The 18499-nt window shown below is 41.1% G+C and overlaps 1 long non-coding RNA gene across 1 annotated transcript in view; it reads left to right on the top strand.

Moving 5' to 3' along the window:
* LOC112547652 (uncharacterized) overlaps positions 1-18499 on the top strand; it is a 505643-nt gene that overhangs the window by 170835 nt on the left and 316309 nt on the right. The window lies entirely within an intron of this gene.

The following is an 18499-nucleotide window of genomic DNA, read 5'->3' as shown; positions in this document are numbered from 1 at the left end:
TACATCCTTGCTATAAGACCAAGATACGTTCCAAAAAACTTGGACTTATAGTGAAACAACTTGAAGTGGGGAATTTTTTTCCCATGTCTGGCTTCCATTTGCGCAAATGGTGGGGAAGGAGTTGCACGACTTGAGAGAGAGAGAATGGAAGACTTACAAAACATCAGTTCCTACAAGCATCAATGACTTCAGTGCAAAACAGGTGTATACTGGGGCGACTTATAGCAGGGAAGCCCTGTACCTTAATGTAGAACAGTGGTGGTGTAGCCATATTGGATAGTAGAGACAAGAGTAGTGAGGTAATATGTTTCAGACCACTCATGGGTGGCAGGTGAAGACCCCACTGGAAAAGGCAAACCCAAACCCTATCCTTTTTGCTGGAAACCACACCATTTCTCCCAAGACCATGTCCCTTGAATAACCTTCTCCATTCTTCAACACCAGCCCTCAAGCCCAATCTCTCCTGGCCATCTGGAGGGCCGGGGCAATTACCCCATGGCCCCGGAGAGTGTAGGCACTTTTCCTCCTTGCATTTTGCTGTGGTGCTAGGAGTATCTGTCTCAGATTTTAATTTAAATTTTTTTGTGGCTCAAAAGTTTGTCTCTGTTTCCCTAGCAGAAGTTGGTTCAGTAAAAGATTTTACCTTAACCACCTTGTCTGTTGTCATGGAGAATAGATATTTGATAAGTGGATTCTTCGTCTGAAAATGTTACAAATCAGCATTGGATATTTTCTTTAAAAATGCTCTTAGTGAAACAGGAATTCATTCAAGGGAGGCCTGTATCCAGGATTATATGAGAGATCAGACTAGATGATTGAAGTGGTCCCTTCTGATCTTGTAATCTATGAATCTATGGACTCTAACACATACTTTAAAATTACTAGTTTTGAGGTAGCACGGTGAGTTGTGTTGTTCAACATTGGGGACTCATAGCTTTAGACAATGAACGAACACAGAATGAGGAGTAGTCTGTCCTGAAAAGCTTGAAATCTAAATAGACATGACAAAGGGTGAGATGGGAAAAAGGCAGGGGGAGAGAGAGAGGATAACTTGTCTAATCCACATGGCAGGTGAAAGCCAGTCAGGAATAGAAGCCATCTTTTTTCAGTGCTGTTCACAACATGCTAGCATTTTTCCTCAGCTGTAAAGTGGTACTGTTGCCAACTTTCTAATTGCATGGAACTGGGCATCTTGGTTGAGTATTTGAATGAGGGCTCTGAATTGGGGCCAGGGATGAGGAGTGTGGAGTGTAAGAGGGGGCTCCAGGCTTGAGGCTGAGGGATTTGGAGTGTGGGAGGAGGCTCTGATTTGGCTCAGGGGGTTGGAGTGTGGGAGAGTATACAGGTGCTGGGATGAGATGTGGGCTCTGGGTGGGGCCAGAAATTAGGGTTCAGGGTGTTGGAGGGGGCTGAGATCAGGGCAGGTAGTTGGGGTTCAGGAGGGGATTTGGGGGTGCAAGCTTTAAGAGGTTGGGACAAGATTTCAAGATGGAGTCCAGGCCTGCCGATTTGGGGAGGAAGGAAGAGGGAAGTTGCCCTGGGGCCTGGTGATTCTAAAGGGCCTATGGCTCCCAGCCAGTCTCAGACCCATTAGAATCACCACCAGAGTGCCATGCCACATGCTCCAGAGCTCCGTGCTGCATGATCTGGCCAGTTCTGAAGCTCAGGCCATCCAGGCAACCCTGAGAGCTGATTGGCCTAGCCACACCCCTACTGGCAGAAGCCCCACCCCTTCTGGAATTGGGGAGCTGCCCCCCACATTTCCCGGGGGCTGAGAAATCCTGTTGGTTCCCCTAGAGGGGATGAGGGGACACTGGGCAGAGGCTGTGTGTTGAAGTGATGGTGGAAGTTTGGGATGTAGGCTCCAAGAGAGAGTTTGGGTGTGGGAGGAAGCTCAGGGCTGGGATAGAGGGTTGAGGTACCAAGAAAGTTTGCAGGCTCTAGATAGCACTTAATTTGGTGGGCCCTTTCGAAGCAGCTGGCATGTCCTTTAAGTTACTGAGAGGTTTTACTTGAAAGAACCCCGGTTAACACTTCCCTGTCTCTATATTCTTTATACATAGAGATTAGATAAAATTAAAATGACCGTGATAGTGTGCCTAGATGGAGGCACAGCCAGGCGGCTCTGCACACTGTCTACATCGTCAGGTGCCACCCCTGGGGCTCCCATTGGCCATGGTTACCAGCCAGTGGGGACTGTGGAGCCAGGGATCAGGCAGAGGCAGCGCACAGACCCCCGTGGCCATCCAGCTACCTAGGGACATGCCACTGCTTCCAGAGAGATCCATGGAGCCAGATAGAGAGATGGCCAACCCCACCAACAGGACTTTCAAGAGCCTAGTCGGCATTGCTGATGGGGCATTCCAGTTGAAAACCAGACCTCTGGCAACTTTATAAATACAACATGTATAATAAGTCCATCTTATTTCCCTTCATCTGTACAGATGGGCAGACCCACTGAGCCATAGAGGCCAAGAAACCACAGATGGATTCCACGTCAAAGTTAGGCTTAGACCTCATGAGTTTTATGCTCCTACTGTTTTGCTCAGAACATTCTTCTGTACAGGGAGATTTCAGCAAATCTAGTAAAGTGCCTGAACCATTATTGCTTACTGCTAATAGCAACCAAGCTAGCAGCCCTAAATAGGCCTATACAGCAGCCTTAGCATGACCAAGTCAAGAAGGAGAAAGGGGGTTTGAATGCCACAGAGAGGGCAGCCTGACCCCACTCCTTCCTAAGAGCCAGATCTCTGTCTCCCTTGAGTTATTTCGTGACACCATCTTGCAGGGAGTAAAGTTACTGAGGGGTTTTACTTGAAAGAACCCCGGTTAACACTTCCCTGTCTCTGTCTTTATATTCTTTATACATAGAGATTAGATAAAATTAAAATGACCGTGATAGTATGGATTTTGCAAACTGCATTTCACTCTGTGAAATTAATTTAGTGCTACTTCACTGATTTGTAATTTGAAGCATAAAATTATCATTTAATTTTTTTATACAATTACACAAAAAAACCATCAATGATCCAAGCAGTCAGTTATTATCAAGGTCCTCCCAGACCTCCACTATGTTAGTTAATTTCTAGTGTGCTTTTCAGAGTGATTTCCTGTCAACGGTTCCATATTTTGAGGAACTGCAGGATGCTTATTAATGGCCATAAATAGATTTTATTTCTAATTTCCAGCGCAGAATCAGGGAAGATGGGAAAGTATTAGTCAGGAATGGGAGGGAAGAATAATACAAGCAAATTACCATGGAATTAGTTTATTTAGGGACCATTCTGTTTAACATATAACACAGAATCAAATTGTCCATTCAAATCATGTGTCACCAAGGGCTCAGTTCCTTCCTTTTACAGATGCATCTGGATATTTTCATTCCCAGAAATGATCGTCTCTAGATATGCTGACATTCCTCAGAATAATATAAAAAAATTCTCCATAGGAGGCATTTGACTCCCTGGGCATTTCAATCAGTGAGCTATACATATGGCCATAGCAATAATTGCATTCTTTCACAAATGGCTAGATCTGACTTCACATAGCGTATTTTAGCATTTTGCAAATCTGTGTCTCACTGCTCATGAGTTCTTCTTTCTTATCACTTCACCCTATCTGGTCCCCCTAAAATGCCAGCATCTAATACCCATTTTTATTTCTTCTCCCACAAACATCTCTGTACTTTCTTCCACACTGCTCCTAATTCATGAAATGCCACAATTAACTAATCTATAACATCTCACCTCCTTTCAGTCATTCCTCAAGACTCATTTCTTTCATGATGCGTAAAGGAAATACAAATGACATTGGGTGGGGATGTTACTCAGGTGGATCGAAATCACTTTATGTCTGTATCTATATTTTTAAACTTCTTCCAAAGAATGTGTAACCATCAAGTAGTATTTATACTTATCCTGTGAAAGCATGTGTTCTCATTGCCATAGTCATCCTCTACCTTCATCCCCCCCCCCCCCCGCCTTTATTGTGTGTTACATTTAATTATGTGGCGACTTTTCACAAATTAAATTGTGAAAATGTCTTAAAATTAGAAGATGAAGGATTTTAATAGATAATAGATAATTGAAAACATGCCATCAAAAGGCTCATTTGAACTTTAATTCAAGACCTTAACAGTGACTTTAGCAGTGTTAATGCAAATTCATTTACTAAATGCAAAGAATGAGTGACAGTCAGATGAATTGCTCTGTTGATGTAATTGATGTAAAAGCATAGGAGGGAGGTCACTTGATTTTGCATTAGAGTTCAAGTTTGATGCAGAGGCATGTACAGTTTTTGCTATTTGTTTGAGGGTAAAAATGAAAGGTTCATGGGGTGTTTGAGTTTCATACTCAAACAATATCAAGGTGGAGGGATAGAAGTCTTTCCCTTAACTTATGCTTTCTTTTATTGTTTTGGATGGGTGCAATGTGGATTGCTGCAACCTTACCTATCACTAGGTGTAGATTTTATTTGCAAATTAATATACTGGGTGAGATGAAGATAGTAAGTTATTCCTTGGACTCAAAGGGTACGGCTAGACTACAGGCTTTTGTCGACAGAAGTTTTGTCAACAGATACTGTCGACCAAGCTTCTGTCGACAAAGAGCGTCTAGACTACATCCAGTTCTGTCGACAAAGCAAGCCGCTTTGTTGACATGACAGTGTAGATGCAAAGGACAGTGTAGATGCAATAATGCCTTCTGTCGACAGAACTCTGTCGACAAAAGGAGTTATTCCTTGTAGAATGAGGTTTACAGCCGTCGACAAAACTGCTGCATTCTGTCGACTTTATGTCGCTAGAACTCAGCAGCAGTGTAGACGCAGATATAGTTTTGTTGACAAAAGTCCACTTTTGTCAACAAAACCCTGTAGTCTAGACACACCCATAGTGAACTAAACTATTTCAGGAGAAAGTTTGACCATAGATAGCAGAATCTGAAGAGACCTGTAGTCATCTGGAAGGTTTCCCTTGCATCAGTGATCTTGTTGCTAATTTGAATTTAAACCTTCCACTGACTCCAGTGAAAGGTCTGTACATGTAAAAATGACAGAATTTGGGTCTTAAAGAAACTGCGTTTAAACCCAGGCTTGCTGATGGGAATGGAGGGGGACGAGGGCAATTGCCCGGAGGCCCAGCAATTCAAAGGAGCAGTAGCGGCAGTGGCAGCCAAAGCCCTGGGCTCTTTAAATCACCACATGCTCTGAAGGGTAAGGGGGGGCCCCAATCCCCACGGTCCAGACGGCATTGTGGGCTAGCTGCCCACAGCCCCATCCTCTCTGCCCAAGGCCATGACCCTTCCTGGAGCCGTGCCCACTCTCCCACCACCACCTTACCTAGGGGCCTTCAGAGGCTGTTGGCTCCCCTGCTTAAACATAAAACATAAAAATGATTTATCTGCATATCTGCATATATCCACAGATATAGAACTATATAACTGGAAAGGAGCTCAGAGGTCATCGAGTCCATTTCCTGCACTAATGGCAGGTCCAAGTATTATCTAGATCAGTGGTTCTCAAACTTTTTGTCCTGTGGACCACCTGGCTCAATGCAAATCTTTCTGTGGACCATCAGTTGCTAATGGAAACTCACCCTTAATTACATAATTATGCCTGAGCCATTTTGTTAGTGTTGCAGCTAGGGAAAATGGTTTAATTAAAATTATTAAACAGATTACATGTATTAACTTTTTCATGTTTATCAAACTTCATTTTAAATATGTCCAGCAAAAATGGATCATATGTTTTCTTTATGGCAGGGATGAGGAATCTTTTTTGGGTCAGGGGCCCTCAACTGATATATCCCACTCCTCTGGTGCTCCAGCCCCATGGGGGAGGGGAACGGGAAGGGGTAGGAGATGGGGGGAGGGGAAAGGGGAAGAGATAGGGATGACTACTATAAAGTTGGTGCATAACTGTCTGGCTCTCCCTAGTTTGTTTATGAGGAGGTCATGCAAGACAGTGGCTTGATGTTAGTAAGGTTTTTGATATAGCACATCTACCATTCCACACTCTCCCCTCCCCCCACATTCAAAAGGTTTATTACTCTGTTAAAGAAAGTTATTTGGTTGGTTTGACGTGATTTATTCTTGAAATCTATGTTGTTGCTTATCACCTTTATTATTTTCTAGATGTCTGCAAATTAATTGCTAAATTATTTGCTCCATTATCTTTCCAACTTACTGAAGTTAAGCTGACTGGTGTATAGTTCCCCAGGCTGACCTTATTTCCTTTTTTAAAGACTGACACTATATTTGCCTTTTTCTGGTACTCTGGAATCTCTCCTGTCATCCATGACTTTTCAAAGATAATTGCTAATGACTCATCTCGCCTCAGTTATTTCTATGAGTATTCTAGGATGCATTTCATCAGGCCCTGGTGACTTGACAACATCTAAATTGTCTAAGTAATTTTTAACTTGTTCTTTTCCTAGTTTATTCTTTAACCCTATCTCCATTTTTCACTGGCATTCATTACATTAGATATCCAATCACTACTGACCTTTTTGATGAACATTGAAACAACAAAAAAAGTCATTTAGCACTTCTGCCCATTCTACATATTCTATTACTGTTGTCCCCCTTCATTGAGCCTACATTGTCCCTGATGTTCCTTTTGCTTCTAGTATATTTGAGGAATGTTTCTTTATGTCTCTAGCTAGTTTAATTTCCTTTTATGACTTGGCTTTTCTAATTTTCTCCCTACGTACTTGTGTTATTTGCTTATATTCATTTTTTGTAGCTTAACCCAGTTTCCAATTTTTCCAGGCTTCCCCCTTATTTTTTCTAAAGTTTCAGATCATGGATGAGGTCCTAGAATATGATAGGGTGGCCTCTTGCCATACTTCCTATCTTTTTTATACCATGGAATAATTTGCTCTTGTGCCGTTAATAATAGCTCTTTGAAAAACTGCCAACTCCCTTGAACTGTTTTCCCCCTTAGATTTGCTTTCCATGTGATATTGTCTATCAACTCACTGGGTTTGCTGAAGTCTGCCTTCTAGAAATCCATTAGCTTAGTAGGGGTGTTCATATGCTTGAAAGAGAGAGAGTTTCAATCACAGCCCATTAGATTATATGAGTTCCCATTCTGTTTAATTGCATTGGCTATTTTTCATACTGAACAGAAATCCAAATTCTGCTGTTTTGGAGTATTGGTTCCTTCAGAAATCATGAGATTTTGGGATAAAATTTTACAAATACCCTAGAGACTTAGGAGCTGATGTTTTATTTGAAAATCAATGGGATTGAGATGATTTTGTGGATTTTCCTTATTTAAAAGGTACTAGAGTTATATGCCAAATGCCAGATAGGCGTATATTAAAAATGGTTGTCATGAAAAAAAAATCTTTAGTATTATTGTAAAGCTCTGAGACCTCCAATTGAAATTTGGAGGGCACTTCACAAACATATACAGAAGTAAAAACCAGACTCTTTCTTGAAGATCTTACTGTCTAGAGCAGGGGTCTCCAAACTTTTCTGCCCGAGGGCCGCATTAACTATCAAACAGCAGTTCGGGGGCCGACTACACACATGAGGTCCAAATAAAAAACAATCAAAACATGGGCTACCTGCTGTCCCGTGCGCGCGCTGGGGCCTCGCGCAGCCGCCTGCGAATCCGTTTCTCCCGCTGACACCAATGCTCGGACTCAAGCTCAGGGATAATCTCGCCGGCACGCAGAAGAAGGCGGGGCCAGACAAAAAGGTCTCCACGGGCCGGATGAGAGGGCCTCGCGGGCCGCATCCGGCCCGCGGGCCGTAGTTTGGAGACCCCTGGTCTAGAGGGTAGTTCCATTAGTGGCATGTGAGAGGGTGGAGTCAGTGGGTTTGTGGGAAGTGGGGAACTAATTTTAACAAAGGATCTAATTTTTAAGACAATATAAAATAAATATAATCTACAAAACATAAACTGTAGGAGAATGGCTCATACAACCATTCAGTACTCTCAGTTCCTACACTTACACAACTGCCTTCTTTGTGTATGAGAGATATTAATATAAGCAGAGCTAGCTGTAGATATTGATCAACAAACTTGAAAAGGACTATGCTGTTTAATAAAACTTGCTTCAGTTTTGTTTTTTGTATGGTGAACCATCCACTCTTTTTGTTCATATATGTATTTGTTTATATTTTGGCTGCTTCCAGCTGCTTTTGAAAATGGATATTTTGTTTTACATGAATCCAGCCCAGATGAAATAAAGGAGTTAATAAGACAGTCTGTAGATGAAGTGTCATGATAAAGATGAAGGCAAGCTAGCTTTGACAATACAATCAAACAAAGTCTCTGCATTCAACTCTGAATCAATAAGGGCACCATTACTGCTGTAGAGAATGGTGAAATTCTGTATCGTATGTTCAAAAATTGCTGAATAGGTCTGTATTATAGACAGATTGTGATGGAATAATACATCTTACTGACTGCATGAAATGTTTGTTGTGTATCTGGAGAATGAGGCAGATGTTCTGTCAGTCAGACTTGGGCCAGGTTGGAACTATTAGTGGAATGTCTATGTATGCCTTCTGCACATGTCTGCATTTAAGGCTGACTGGAGTGTGATTGTCTGCAGGCAACAGCTTTATCTGCAAAGCTGAAAGGCACCAGTAGCATAGGAACCGTGCAGAGCTAATTCCAACCTGAATGCTGCTATTTGTTTCTCTTACAAATAGGAAATAAAACCTGAATGCATAGACATCATTTGATGTATTTTGGTAGTCATCACATCGTGTGCATCTACAATATACTCAGTCTGGGTATGCACAGAAAAAAGCACCAAGTACTGAAATGCCAGGATACTGACCACATATTCTGAGTTCTTTAAAAATCCTTTTGGTAGTTCCTTTCCTGACCTGGCATCTGCACTTCCAAGCAGGCATAGCTACTGTAGGAATTCCTCACTTTGTCCTACCTAGAAGAGAGTCTTGTATAAATAACAAAATAATCATTATAGAGGATTTTTTTAAAAAAGAACACCTTAAAATGTGGACCTCAAAATCTTAAGAAGCAAAGTTTCTTTCTTCACATTGAGACTCACAAAACTGTCAGGATATTATAGAGCGATATAGTAGCCCTAGGTATGTAAGCAACCACAAAAATTAAAGCATTGTACTGTCTATTAGTTTTTCCTCCAGAAGTTTAAATAAGTTGTATGAAAAGCAAGCCCTGGCAGCAATAGATGCCACTCAAGGCATAAAATGCCTGGTCTAGCTATAGGTAACTGCTACAAATATTCAAATATATCCAAATGGCATGTTTTGACTAGTGAATTTGGGTAACATGACAATAAATATATTAAATAAAAATTTACTTGTACTATAAAATAGATTTTTTAAAGCTTTTATCATACTGAGAGAAAGCCTATTAGTCAAAGTAGACTAGAATATTTTCTGAATAGCATTAGCCGAAATGGCCTGGAAAATGAGAATAAAAGAGGGGAGTCTTTTCCTAAATATTTTGGTTGATTATATTAGTCTCTCATGGAAAATATGTGAATTTGAAAGAGTTTATTCTCACCAAATAAACCCACGATATAACCCAATCTGCAGCTAAAAATGTGAACGGACTACCTAGCATTTAAACATTCTAGCCATAGTGGGCACTCCTGCACTGGAGCGAAAGGGTAAAGTAGGGCCTAGTTGGAACCACAATTCTCCCCATCATGTTCCAAGATCAAGAATACTGCAGAGAAGATCCCCCTCTCCCACACAAGCGCTCTCATTGGTGCCTCTCTGCCATGTGGCAATAGGGAGAAATTACTGAAAAGAATCAGGTGGAAGCACTAGCCAAAGTGGGGACCTTCAGACATTCAGAGAACTTTCTATAGGTTTGATTGAACTTTCTTTGCTCTTTGCGGATTGTCTGTTTTCTCCCTCCCTCTCCTTTAATATTTTTTCTCCTCTGCTACACTCCCTATCTGCTCCTCTTACCCTTCTCTCCTTTGCCCTGTCCACCTCCCCTTCAGTGTCCCTTTTCTACTCTGCTTATTTCCTCTAACTATACTTCCAACATCAATAGTATGTGGAACTAACACGATGTTTGCTGCCATCACCTTGTTCACGCTCTGTATTGTAGTCCTTCCAATGTCTGTCTTATTGAATTAGATTGTCGAAAAAGTGTAGAGGCTTTTAATACTTTTAGTGAGGTTAAAAAGTGCAAAGTGGAAAGTGCATGAGCATAGATTTGGAGTACAATTTATAATTTTTTTCCATTATAATTTACTCTAAACAATATGGACCAACTTCTGCTCTTGCTCAGACTGTTTTTATACTGATATAACTCCATTGACTTCTGTGCAGATAATCAGGAGTGTAACTGAGAATAGAATCAGGCCCTGAGTTTATTATAAAGCTATGAACTGTATAAACATGTTACATGTCCATACACCTGTCAACTGACGTTCTTTATATATTATGTAACTGTCAGTTGGACAAAGTGACTTTTGTTCTACCTGACTGTCTCCTTTTCATCAACGCAGAGTATAGTGTTTCTGAAGGTATCAATGAAAATAACTCAGCATGAGACAGGAAACCAGGAGAAAAAGGTCTGTTGTGATTGTCATTATTGACTCTACTAGACACTACAATAAAAACATCAAGATCATCAAACTGTTACTAGAGTTAATGGGCAAAGTATACCCAACTAGCAGAGTGGGGTGCAGTTTGGATTGAATAGGGAAGAAAGAAGGATTGTTTGGCAGTTAAGTTACTGGCCCAGCAATGAGTACCTCTGGGTTAATTTCCCAGTTTTGCTGCAGACTTCCTGATGACTTTAGCAACATAGCTGGCTAGAAAACTGATTTTTTTTTCTCCTGTGACATATTTCTAACATTTTTCAAAAAAATCTCAGATGGGGATTTTTTTTTCAGAAACTGCATTTTCTGTCAAAACAGTGTTATTGGCAGACAATCTCCAGCCAGCTGTACTGAAAACCAGTAGCTCCCATTGGCCTCAATGGCAACTGCAGTTATTCTCTTCCTTTGAATATCTGCCTGATAGTATTAGATCTTCCTTCTCTGGGAGCCAATGGCAAAAGCTTTTAGGACATGTACTCTTTTTTTGAGCCCAATCCTGCAAAGACTTAAGCACATAAATAAATTTATTCACATGATTACTTCACTTTAATACAATTTAAATCAGTGGGGCATGCTTCTTGTGAATAAGATTTGCAGCATCATGCCCTTAATCTTTATCTTGTACACCAAGTATCTTGTACACCTAACACACCAAGGGTATGTCTAGACTACATAGCTCCATTGATGGAGCCATGTAGATGAGTTTACTAGACATAGGAAAATGAAGCGGCGATTTAAATAATCACCGCTTCATTTACATCAAAATGGCCGCCGTGCTATGCTGATCAGCTGTTTGGCGGTACAGCACGGTAGTCTGGACGCTCCGCGGTCGACAAGGGAAGCCCCTGTTGACCACTCCATTATGCCTCGTGAAATGAGGTTTTAAAAAGCCTCTGGTTTACAGGATAGACACAAAAGTGGTAATTAACCTTTCTGCACTGGCTCTCCGATATCGGGTTCCAATGAATAGCATTCAGGCAATTTTGGCACAATCCTCAGGATTTAAGCTGCCATCGATAATTCAGCAAAAAGTTGGGAAGAAGACACCCAATTTGCTAATACTTTCTAATTCATTTCACTCACTTTGCTAGTGACTCCTTGCTATGCCTTCAGTTCCGCTCCTTCATGCGCAGGTCCTGCCTCACTGACAATCAGCTGGTGAAGATTCCCTTGTCACAACATAATATCAAAAGGGACACTGTGAGATGTTTCTGGCACTATTATCCCATAGAGAGTGTCAAAACCATCTCAGCAGCTCCTCAGTTCCACTGTTTTGCCACCACTGATACCAGCCTGCAAAAAGACCTTTTCACCAGGTCCTGCACCTCATGCTAATGTGGATGAAGCATGTACCATGAGAGGACTCCTGCCTGCTTGTGGACTTGTTTGCTGCTTTTATTGACACCAGTTAAAAGAAAGCTCATAATAATAGAGCTCCACTGCCAGTTTTGTGACCTGCCTACTTTGGCTACTAGCACTCATTTGCACTACAGGTTGAAACTCTCTAGTCCTGCATTCTCTGGTCCGGCAATCTCTGTGGTCCAGCATGGTTTTAGTGAGCTGGATGTCCACTCCTCATGGGTGTGGTCAATTTTCCTGCAGTCTCATAATGTTTGTTTGCAGCCTCCAGTCCTGGCTCTCAGTGCTGTTATTTAGCTCTAATTTATTCCTAAATGTCTTTTGAGAGCCCAATAAGCAGTGGAAGTGTTGGTAATGCTGCTAGACAATATTGATCTGTGGTCTGGCAAATTGTCTGGTTTGGTACCTATCAGGTCCCAAAGGTGCTAGACTAAAAAGGTTCAACCTGTAGTATCAATCAGGTGAATTTTATTCAGTCTTATGGATCTGCAAATCCCTCAGAAGTGCTCATGTGTGAACATGGACTCATTGTGTCTTTTCTAATTATGATAGCCTTATAGGGTTTTAGACTGCTGTCTATCTCTGTAAAATGTGAGCACACAGAATCTGGAAGTAGTCTGAATTAGCAAATTGCTAACTATAGTTGAATGCTACCTAAAGCCCTCATATTCCGTGCAGTGATGTACTGATGACTTTCACAGCAAGGAAGTAAGCCAAATGGAACCATATTAACTTGTGCTGCATTAGGAGAACTGGAATAATATCTCTTTCAAAAGGGGGTATTTTCTGGGTATTTTGTTGATGGAATTTTTCAAACAGGCAATAAAAGCGAATTCCACTCTTGGTTATACCGTAAGCAAATCTATTGAAGTTAACAGGATAGCAGGGGTGAAGTCCTGGCTGAATTTAGTCAGAAATGAATCACTATACATGAAAAACCCACTGAGTGGAAAACTATGGGTAAAGGAAGGGGCAGGAGGTTTTTCTGTGGTAGAGTGCGTAGAGGGTTTGATCCCAGAAGTTCATTATTGGAGGGTACTGGCCAGAGAAGCCATTATACAGATCTGCTAGCTGCTTTTCCTATGGAGTAGGGGCATAGGATATAGAGGCCCTAACCCCAAGGGCTGGCTGAAATCTATGTATGATAAACTTGGTCTAAAATTCTCAAAATGCATTAGGATACAAATAGGGACATGCATGTGTAAATCATGTGTTTAAGTTTACTCAGCTACCTATTTTTGCATTTACAAATGCCTCTTTGCATACATATGTATATTTTATATTTGCAAATTAAGTGCCTATTTGAAAAAAATACTGTCTATTTTCATGGCTTAATAGAGAAATAAAATTGTATCACCCCTTAACGGAAGTTATGAGAGTAGAGCATAATATGCCAGTTGAACTGAAAGGTGAATACAAACCTTAGGGGAAAGAAGGGCAATTGTAGTATTGCAAATTGCCATAAATAGTGCATTTTTCTATTGTGTTTACTGAGTCAATGGGTTTCCCAAGTGTCATGTTTCTAAGGAAAAGTTGGCTAGAATCAATCTACATTAATATAGAGTAGGTGACCAATGAGGAATAGACTAGAAGTACACGTACAATAAGTGAAGCAAAATGCAGGACAATGTAGCACTTTAAAGACTAACAAGATGGTTTATTAGATGATGAGCTTTCGTGGGCCAGACCCACTTCCTCAGATCAAATAGTGGAAGAAAGTAGTCACAACCATATATACCAAAGGATACAATTAAAAAAATGAACAAATATGAAAAGGACAAATCACATTGCAGAACAGGAGGGGGATGCAGGGGGGGGGGGAGGAAGGAAGGTAAGTGTCTGTGAATTGATGATATTAGAGGTAGGGAGAGTGGGATGTTTGTGAGTTAATGGTATTAGAGGTGATAATTGGGGAAACTATCTTGGTAATGGGTGAGATAGTTCAAATGTTTGTTGAGTCCTTTTTGGAAAGTGTCGAATTTTAACATGAATGACAGTTCAGAGGATTCCCTTTCAAGTGCAGATGTAAAAGGTCTTTGTAGCAGAATGCAGGTGGTTAAGTCATTGAGAGAGTGTCCTTTCTGGTTAAAATGGCAAGAAACTGTTTTCTCTTTGTGATCTTGTCTGATATCTGTTTTGTGGGCATTAATCCTTTGGCGAAGTGTCTGAGATGTTTGTCCAATGTACATAGCAGACGGACACTTTCGGCACATGATAGCATAGATTATATTTCTGGATGCGCAGGAATATGTGTTCTTGATCTTATAACTCACTTGGTTAGGTCCAATAATGGTATCAGTAGAATGAATATGTGGACAAAGCTGGCAACGGGGTTTGTTGCAAGGGAAGGTACCAGGGTTGGTATTAGTGTGGTATGTCCTGTGGTGGTTGATAAGAATCATCTTGAGGTTAGGTGGTTGTCTATAGGAGACTATGGGTCTGTCTCCCAGAGCCTCTTTGAGTATGGTATCCTGTTCCAATATAGGATGTAGTTTATTGATAATGTGTTGGACAGGTTTAAGTTGGGGGTTGTAGGTGATGACAAGTGGTGTTCTATTGTTGGTTTTCTTGGGTCTGTCTTGAAGTAGATGGTTTCTAGTACAATAAGTGGGGTGGGTAATTTTAGATGTTTTGAAAAATAATTTCTTTAACAGTGAAGGTTTCATGTCTGCACGCTTCAATATGTGTTCAACGTGTTCTGAAAGATGTCTGCAGGGTTGGGTTTTTTTTCCTGCTATCGTGCATCCAAATTTGGATCGAAGTTATACAGGTGTAAATCTGCAATAAAAAGTTTTGAACACTGCACCGAAAAGAATTGAAATCCTGACACTTTAGAACTGAAGGTTTTGGATTTGATCCCATTGGCGAGGAAGGTGGATAGGCTTCCATTCCCAGTATCCTCACCTCCCTCCCCTGTCCCAGCATCTGGGCAGAGCAACTTCTCATTCAGGTTTGGACTCTATAGGATTCCAGCCTAAGTGATGACTCAATTGTAGCCTCTGGGAATTTTTGCCATGCCTCCTACCTGAACAGCACCATCTACATTTGGGGCTTTGTCTGCTGCCTGGAGAGTTTGCTCCACTGTGATTTCTGATTCCCCTTCCCTGGCAGACTGTTTACTACAGGGGCTTGAAGCCTAGCTTCTAGTACCAGATCCCTGGAATGCCTGTCTGATGGACCGTGGCACATTGCCAGGCCACGCCCCTGACTCCAGAGATGAAGAAACTGTTTTCGAATATACTTACAGATTCTTTTCACGGGGTGGGGGTGGGGGGAGGGGGGGGGAGGGAGGAAGGTTAGAGTCACTACCCATGTGCGTGCTTACTTTGATGACAGAGTGAGTTTTGAATCTTTGAGCTCTGGTCATCATGCACAATGACCATTTGATTTGGAACTAGCCCTTTTCCATTCAAGTTCTTCATTTGCATTCCACAAGGCTTCTCTCCCATTTGATGGGTAATTTAGTTTAGTTACAGGGGTAGATATCGTGTAATGTTCGCTATTACATCATCAGAGAATACAGCTAAGTGAAAATAATGCAAATAACATCATGTTTTCATGGAGTTTAAACATCAAATGCATTCATGCATTTAGTAATCACTCTGATCTAAACTGGTACACAAGTGCATCTGTAAATATTCATTGATGCCTCAGGCTTTGTCACGAGCTGAAAATGGTTTGCCGGGATCACAACTTATGTCAGTGCATTTACTTGACACGTCAGTCAGAGCTGTACATTTGCTGTCTCTAACTCTTTCAATATAAAATGTTTATTAATTTTTCCCCCTTTCAATAGAAATTTTGCAGACATAGCCCTGATATATTAGGTAAAATTTACCTGAAAACAATGATGAATTGCAGTTGCACTTGGTTTGCATTCATGGTGACCTACTGACAGGGGCTCAGATGACTTCTTGAGAAGTCCAAATAATTTTCTTCCTTATTAAGTCAGTTAAAATGGCACTGCTTGCGGCTCAGAATCTAGACTTTATCTTCAAACTGTTTTTTTCCAGCTATAATCATCTAGAGACACACGTAATGTAACTATATTACTTCTGAAAACCTTTGATGGCTTGACAAACATCTCCAGTTTAGGTGTCTCTGAAGGTGTGTTCAGTTTCCTAGCCTTCCAAGCATTCTAATTTTAAACTGTAGATATTTGTATTAGCATATATCCTTTTGATTGCAGGACCAAAGACTTGCTGTACTAGAACAGACAGAATGATTCTTTTAATTCAGCAGCCTGTGTCTGACAGTCGCTGGTAGCAGATGCTTCAGATGACAATGTAAAACTTTAATAATAATAAAATGTGATCATTAACAAAGCTTTTTCCTAACCATAGCAATTAGTTTCTATCTTACAGATTTTTTCTCTCTTGTAGCCTAGCTGCAGATGATATTATCCATACAAATATTTAATCCTTTTTTGAATTCCACTAAGTTCTTTGCCTCACCATTTTGTGACTTCTGCATTCCACAAGTTAATCCTTTTGCTAAATTTAAGGATCTTAATTCAGGAAAGCCTCTCTTCAGTACAGTATACAAGCATATGCCTACATGCCACTGAAGGAAATAATATTTTGGGGCTTTAACATGAGTTTTAAGTCTCATTCTTGTTGACTTCAGACAAGCATGTATTTAAGTTCTTCCTTGAATCAGGAAAGTTAAGACAAATTAATGAAAGGTGTGAATTTAAAGTGCATTAAAGCTGGGGTGGACACTTTAATTTACTCCAAGAGGAGTAAGCTAAAGAGAACTAAGGTCACTTTATTTTTCAATGAAAATGTTGAAACTGCTGTTTTATGCCTTAAACTTTACACCCATAATTATCCACAGGTGCATCTCTGTGTTCTGCCTATACAATAGCTTCCACTGCTCCTGTCGCCACCATGGCTGCTATGGTGGTGAAATGTGCGCCTGATTCGCCTAGTGTCAACAGGAACTAAACATCACCAACTGTGCTCTGACTGCTTGGAGACAGGGACAAGAAGTATGTTTGTGGATGTGAGAGTCACAGTTGAACCCAGCTTCTTCTCTTGTAGCTGCATTAGCTAGCAGTGCCCTCAGGAGCAATAGAATATTGCTTTTGTGAGTAAAGTGAGCAGTTATGATTCAACAAACATACAGTGAGCAAGGCCCAGTTAGTAACAATTTCTTCATGTTGTTTTTCTTGAATATTTGCACTTTAAAGGAGGGAGCAGTATGGAGTGGTTAAATGCCTTTGTCCCCTATTCAGTACTGCATGAAATACCACTTCATTAAGCCTGTGCTTGGGAAAGAGGGGGAAATTTTCCCACTGTGACCACAGGGACATTTCCAGAGACTGCTCTAGCCAGGTACCCTCTGTTAGGTGCAGAATAGGAGTATCTCTAATCTACCTGTCCTGTGATGGGGGAAGGGATAGCTCAGTAGTTTGAGCAATTCCTGCTAAACCTAGAGTTGTGAGCTCAATCTCTGAGGGAGCCATTTAGGCATCTGGTGTAAATCTGTTAGGGATGGTACTTGCTCCTGCTTTGAAGGCAGGGGACTGCACTTGATGACCTTCCAAGGTCCCTTCCAGTTTTATATTACAATGTAACCACACTGGTTCTGGAGCTAAAGCCCTCCTCTCCTGCTAGAGAAGGCATACTATTTACTTGATTCATTTATGTATTTTTTGTTTTATTTAAGTCTTGTGCAAGCTCCACATAAAGGGCTAGCGATCCTGCAGCTCTCACTGCAGTTGAAAAACCACAAGAACATGGGAGGCACAGCAATCATTGCTCTCATTAGGCTAAGTAGAGTCAGTGGAAAATATCTCAAGAAAAAAAGCTGTCCTGATTAATCATGTGTCAAACAAACAGATGGACAGATTCTAAGTATGGGTCCCAGCTCTGGCAATTTGGCACCAGGAAAGCAGACAGCTGCCATATGGGGTAGCTAAGGAGTACCCCACCAGAGACATCTTCATGCAAGGCAAGGTGCATGATGTGGCAAGAGAGAGTGTGCAACTTTCTGCCTAATTCTCAGCTACAAGAGTGACCCCTGTGGGATGCTTTAGCTGTGTCATTTAGCCTGGTCACTAACTTGCTCTGAGTTAGTGATTTTCAAAATTATTTGACTGTGCCCCCTTTTTGTGTCTGTAGTAATTTATGCTCTCCCTTCTTGTGACACAATCACACAGGTACATATACCTATACTAATATACTCAGTTTCAGCTTCCTTGATTTTCACTTGATTTTTTTGAGCCAACAATCCAATGTAAATGAGAAAAACCAAAACTGCAATTCTGGTTGATGCTTACAATTAAATGTACATGTCTTAAATGGATTAATATATAAATGGCAATGACACTGTGCAATGCTATCTATGCAAGCTTAGAAGAAATCTGCCAAAATTCAGAGCACCCTCTAGAGTCAAGTGCACAGCACAATCTAAGGCTGAAAGAATCTGCTTTGCTAGTTGTTCAGAGCTGTGGGTATAATTTGTGCTGTAAGATCCTTACAAAAGAACTTCTCATGTCCCTCCCCGAATACTTTCTGTGCCCACCAACCTCCAGCTTGAGAATCTCTGCTCTAAGATTCAGTCTCCACT

Source organism: Pelodiscus sinensis, chromosome 6 (genome assembly GCF_052426305.1).
Source record: "Pelodiscus sinensis isolate ZL-2025 chromosome 6, ASM5242630v1, whole genome shotgun sequence".
NCBI classification, from domain to species: Eukaryota; Metazoa; Chordata; order Testudines; family Trionychidae; genus Pelodiscus; species Pelodiscus sinensis.
The sequence above is the reverse complement of the archived record's forward strand: the minus strand, read 5'-3'. Positions and strand labels throughout refer to the sequence as shown.